Source organism: Chelonoidis abingdonii, chromosome 7 (assembly GCF_003597395.2).
Source record: "Chelonoidis abingdonii isolate Lonesome George chromosome 7, CheloAbing_2.0, whole genome shotgun sequence".
In the NCBI taxonomy this organism is placed as follows: domain Eukaryota; kingdom Metazoa; phylum Chordata; order Testudines; family Testudinidae; genus Chelonoidis; species Chelonoidis abingdonii.
In genome coordinates, this window is record NC_133775.1 from 33,453,031 (window position 1) to 33,459,316 (window position 6,286).

The 6,286-nt window shown below is 43.0% G+C and overlaps 1 long non-coding RNA gene across 1 annotated transcript in view; it reads right to left on the reverse strand.

Annotated features, from left to right (window-relative positions):
• Positions 1 to 5,559: 5,559 nt before the first annotated feature.
• The window catches only part of LOC116823746 (uncharacterized), a 14,853-nt gene continuing 14,126 nt past the window's right edge, over positions 5,560 to 6,286 (reverse strand). The window contains exon 6 of the long non-coding RNA XR_012656244.1: positions 5,560 to 6,182. This is a non-coding gene — a long non-coding RNA (uncharacterized LOC116823746). The remainder of the gene's footprint in view (positions 6,183 to 6,286) is intronic.

Genomic DNA, 6,286 nt, shown 5'->3' on the forward strand with positions numbered 1-6,286 from the left:
TGAGGGTCCGCTGAAGCTGCGGGACCAGCGGACCCTCCACAGGCAAACTGGCGGAGGCAGCCTGCCTGCCGTTCTTGGGGCAGCAAAATCCCTAGAGCAGCCCGTGGGACCGACATGTATTCATTTTCCTTATCTGAGTCACATGCCACAAGCAGAAGGTTGATTTTCTTTTTTTGGTGGTTTGGGTTCTGTAGTTGCCGCACGAGAGTGTTGCTTTTTTAAGACTTCTGAAAGCATTCTCCACATCCCGTCCCTCTCAGATTTTGGAAGGCACTTCGGATTCTTAAACCTTGGGTCAAGTGCTGTAGCTATCTTTAGAAATTCTCACATTGGACCTTCTTTGCGTTTTGTCAAATCTGCAGTGAAAGTGTTCTTAAAATGAACACATTTAGCTGGGTCATCATTCGAGACTGCTATAACATGAAATTTATGGCAGAATGCAGGTAAAACAGAGCAGGGGACATACAATTTTCCCTTAAGGAGTTTAGTCACAAATTTAATTAGCACTTTATTTTTTTAGCATCATCACCATGGAAGCATGTCCTCTGGAATGGGGGCTGAAGCATGAAGGGGCACACAAATCTTTAACATATCCAGCACATAAATTCCTTGCAACGCCAGCTACAAAAGTTCCGTGTGAACACCTATTCTCACTTTCTGGTGACACTGTAAATAAGAAGAGGGCAGCACTATCTCCTGTAAATGTAAACAAACTTGTTTGTCTTAGCGACTGGCTGAACAAGAAGTAGGACTGAGTGGACTTGTAGGCTCTGAAGTTTTCCATTGTTTTGTTATTGAGTGCAGTTATGTAACAAAAAAAAAAATCTATATTTGTAAATTGCACTTTGACAACGAAGAGATTGCACTACAGTACTTGTATGAGGTGAACTGAAAAATACTATTTCTTTTATCATTTTACAGTGCAAATATTTTTAATAAAAAATAATATACACTTTGATTTCAATTACAACACAGAATATAAAATATATAAAAATGTAGAAAAACATCCAAAATATTTAATAAATTTCAATTGGTAGTCTATTGTTTAACAGTGCAAATAAAACTGGAATTAATCATAAAAAAATGTCCATAAAATATTGTGAGACAAAGCCAACAAGCCAAAGGAATCTTATAGGGAAGACAGCCAGCCTCCAACACTTAGGCCCTCTTGTGTCTTCAGGCCAATCCTGCTTACATCATGCATGTGAGTAGTCTTATCAAGAGCAAAGGGAGCAGGTCACTGCATTTAATGAGGCTATTTATGTGAGTAAGTCAAGCAGGATTTGATCCTTAATATTAAAGTGGACCCACTCATCTCAGTGGAAGCTACAGCTGCACAGCATCTCTGAAACTCAGGCCACTTTTACATAGGACATTAATAGTAGGGACCCAGGTTTGAAAATACTGGCCTCAATAGTTACTTGTGAATTTCCTCTCTTTTGTGGGTTTGTCCAAACAAAATCTACAACGAATGACATTACAGCTCTGTGAAATACCAGCACAGGCTGGAGCACCTAAAAGACAGGCATCACATGAAATATAACTTAGAAGATCTTCCAACATCAAAAATCACTTTGCCCAGACAGGACTTTTTAGGCAAAGTGTAAGGACTCGGTCTAACACCTACTGAAATCAATGTCTCCAGTACATCAAGCCCTAAAGCTCCAAAATCAAAAAAGGGCCTGATCCTGCAAAGCCTTTCATATGAATAATAACTACTCAGGGGAGTACAGGCTCATTGGCCACACTGAGGCTATTTGTGCCAGTAAATGTTTGCAGGATTGGGCCTATAGCATGCAGCAGAAAAATGTAGTGTTTTCTGAGTACCCTCCAATTCATTGTTTGTTGGGAAATATTAAAGCCAATGGAATAGTAGGTGTCCCAAAATGTCTTAATTCAGAGAATTAGTGTTAACTGAGTCTGATTAGCTCCATTTATCTCTAATTAATTACCTTTACCTAATTAGACACCCTGTTTCCAGTAGACATGGAGTCAAGTAGTCTAGATTATTAGTGTAGTCATTGTGCCTTTACAAAATCCTGAAATTAATGAAACGTGCAAAAGAATCTGCAGCTTTAATTGCACAGGTGTTGCCTTATGGCAAAGCTTTATCATCTGATTACACCAAGGGATTATTAGTGACTTTTTATATAGAGGATGAGCCTGTGAAATGTACCTTAGCAACAGCTCATTAGTTTAGGGTTGTTACTGTATTATTTATTACATTCAGCCTTCCCCATTATCTAGATTGATTCATGGACCAATATATTTTCCTCCCCTCTGAGCAGAAAATAAATAAATAAATAAACAAACCTTGGCTAATGCCAGTCCAGCTGCAGTATGAGAGGAATGCAGAGTATATTCTCCAGCTACCAATCTTCACTCTTTAAAATAAAGATTTTAAATTGGTTTAAATAGAAGTCTTTCCACCAACCCCTAGCAAAATAACCAATTCAAGTAACTCTCAATATGGAATGTTTTCTGCATGTGATCCAAACAGTTTGGGCCATTTTACATCTCTTCATATAAATAAAAACAGTTTGTTAGATTGAAAAACAAAGCAAAATATTTTTGTGCCAAAAATGACTTCTTCCTATGTAGTTCATATGTGCATTTTATGAAATTCTGTTAGAATTTTTTACTTTGGGGATTTTTCCCAGATGGCAGTGGTTTGTGGGTTTTTATTTTTTTGGGTTTTTTTTGTTTGCTTGCCACATACAGAAAGTGTTTGGATAATAGAAGCATGACTCACAAAGAAAAAGCTGACCTTTAAAATTAGAACAGTTTTCCACATCCCAAGGCTTTATAAGACTATAAGGCTTAGAAGGTCTGACCTTATATTACTCAAATCTCCTCAGAAACCACCTTTTAGAATCACCAACTACCAGATTGATATAGTAATAGCTAGGACTGAATCTGGCTACAATCCAGCACCAAGCAAAATGCTCATTTCTTGATAGACCAAGAATTCCCATAACTAGTCTATATGATAATAAATGTGTCTCTAAAACTTTCCTCTGGGGCTTTTTTTTTTTCCCCTAAAAAAATAAATAAATAAACATTGTTCTACTATTAGATGTAAAACATTGCTGTTTGCTTATTATATAATTTAAAACAGGGCAAAAATAATGGGTAACTATATACGGCATGACAACTAATTTGAGTAGTAATACTGAATATTTAATGATCCTCCTTTAAAGCATGAACACAAAACTTTTCATGTGTGTATTATAAAGATTATAAACCTTAATCTCAAAACCAGAGCTGTAACTGAACTAATGGGTGGATAACCCAGTAGTGTATGATTTATATATCTCCACACAGTATATATGTACATACCTATAAAAGACATAATCATGCAATCTTTACTCACATACATAATCCTTTGAAGTGAATTGGACTACTCTTAGAATTACCCATGTGAGTAAGTTTTAAGGATCCTAGCACCACAAAATGTGTGATAACCACCTGCCATGCGTTATCACTCAACCTAGACTACATTCACTAAAAGCTTGAGCTTTTGTGAGATTTGTTATACATTTATTAAGCCAAACCTTTTTATATATACAAATTTGCTGACTTGTCACTCCCTTACCAGACTAACATGATCACATCAGCCTGCTCTCTGCTCTCTCTCTTCTGGCTTCTCATTGAACACCACATCAAAGTCAAGAAGTTTGTCTTTAGCTTCAAGGCACACAGTGATCCAGACTCAGGACATCTCAAAGCTCACCTGAAGTTCTGGGATGAGAACTATGGTGGACAATGCTGCTCCTCAGGCACAATGGAGTGAATCACATCTGTGCAGGAGTCAGAGCTTTCTTGGGGGATAAACCCACACCTGGGAAATTCATTCCATCTCTACTAGCACCATTTCCCATTCAAAGTGCAAAGGGCACCTTGCCTACAATAATAAACACAAACAGCACCATCGGTACAAATAAAATAGATTAAACAAATAAATCTCTCATAACTTTCCACTTGGGGTAGGAAAGGGAGAACCGTCCAGCCACATGTGACAGCTGTTAGTCACACTGCTTAAGTCACTGCTAGAGGGTACACAGATTCTATGGTGATGAGGGCACTATAAGAACCTGATTAGTACAGAACACCTGTTGTGGAGAAGGGAGAAAACCCAGCACCACCTTGTATTTGCCGCCCACTTCCCAGGAACCCAATAGATACCACCTTGTATTTGCAATGTGCAGGCTTATGGGGTGGTAGTAAGGTCAATCAGGAACAGGCCTCATAATAAATACCACCACTTTACATGTATGTAGTAGACTCTATCCATAGATCTGAAATGCTTTACAAAAGCAGGAAAGTTTCATTATACTTGTGTTACAAATGGGGAAACTGAGGCACAGAGCCACCCTGACTTGCCCAAGATGGCACAGTAAGTGGCAGAGCTGGGCACAGAACCCAGGTTCTACTCATCCCCAGATCTATACCCTTTCCACTGAATCCTGCTTCCCTCTTGGGTACAGTGTTGGGATGGGGGAGGTACTTTGGTACTTTTCCCTTGGTCCCTCCACTACAGCAATGGGGCAGTTGCCAGGTTATTTGAGGAGCAGGCCCTGGCTCTTTCCTCCTGAGGCTGGCAGTGACTCCTCTGAAGAGCTAGCTGGCACCAGCTGGTGGAAGAAGCTAGCTCTGGCCATCTCCCCTCATGGGGGTGCTAGTTACTCTGATGAGCCACAGGCCAGAGCCACCAGTGTGTGGGAAGATAACCACCTGGGAAGTCAGTAATGATGTTAGACATACACAACTGTCCCTTTGGGGAACCAGTCCCCACAATGGGATGGGTGGGAGGTCTTCCAAACATCGTGGGACCAATATTAGACAATGCCATTTTAAATAAAATTCTACTTGGATGTGTGTATCTATACATACACACCCCAGACCCCACTCAGACATTAGATCGATAGATCTAAAGTGGCAGAAGGTAAGAGATCTGCCCCTTTCCCTCAAAAATAATGCCACCCACTTCAGTGACTGAGGGGCCGGGTGCTGGAGAGGGCAGGTGTCCCTGTAGCCTCTATGGAGATCAAACAGTTCCCACGTGCCAAGCGGGGAGCACAGCTCCCGGCCCGAGGGGATTTTTCCAGACAGAAGGTGGCCCTGCCACCAACAGGGACTCTGGTTTGGGCCGTTTTAGGTGGCAGAGCAGCTCCCGCGCTTTTCTGCCAGGTTTTGAACTTGGCTGATGGGCAGCGCAACCCTTTGCGAGGTGGGGAGCCCCGCCCACCGGCGCCCGACGCTCCCTGAGCCGAGTTGGTGCGGCTCAGCCCTCCAGGCCCGGCCCCCAATGATTCCCCCTCAGCGCCAGCTGCAGACATGGCACTTCTCGGAGGTCACTTCGGGCAGCGGCAGCCTGGGCCCATTTGCGCGCGCACCCCGGCGCTGACCAGAGAATGAGCGAGCAAGACTCCCAGGGTGGCCCCGAGTTCGCGGGCGGGTTCAGTCCCCCCACAAGCAGCGGGCTCGGCCCGGCTTGCTGCAAGCCCACGCGGAAAGCTCGCCTCTTTGAGAGTATTTTTCATTTAACCTTTATTCTGCAGTCTCTTTAATCACCCTCTGCACCTGCTCGCCAGCTTGGTCCCAGTGCTAAACAAGCAGATTTGCAGACTACTCCAGATTCCTAAAGAACACAAACTCCACGGAGACTTTTTTTTTTTTTAATGCGAAGACTGTGGCTGCAAGTTGTGAGGAGACAAGGCCCAGCGGGGAAGGATCACTGGGGAGGCGGAGTGGGGATTTAAAAATACAACTTTGCCTGGGCACCAGGAGAGCTTTGCAGCTGGAGCGCCCCTCTCACGGCCACACCGCAGGTGACTGCCGCGCTCAATATACTTTGTGTGGGAGTCAATTTGGCGGGTGGGTGGGAAGGGTTAGGTACACACGGAACAAGGACGTGCTACAGCATATGCTGCCTCCCTCCTTCCCCATCACCCTCTTGTTTTGTTAAAAGTTGTCTGGAAAGGCAAAGCCAAAGCTCCTCTTCCTCTTTGCCTGACACTTCTGCAGGCAGCAGTGCTGTCCTCAGCAGCTCTGTGGGGTGGTGGCTAATTGCCCCCGTAAATCACCTTGCAGCAGCGCTACTGCGTTTATTTTTCTGACAGTAATTTAGTGCTTGCTCTTTTCCACACTTGTCATTGCGTGTTTTTCCTCACATTAGAAGCCTGTAGGAAAAGGACAGTAATTAACGGTGCAATACATCCTCATGGAAGCTCTTTCATCATACTGTGATAATTGTACTCCTTGTCTGTCAAGGTAACCCTCTCCC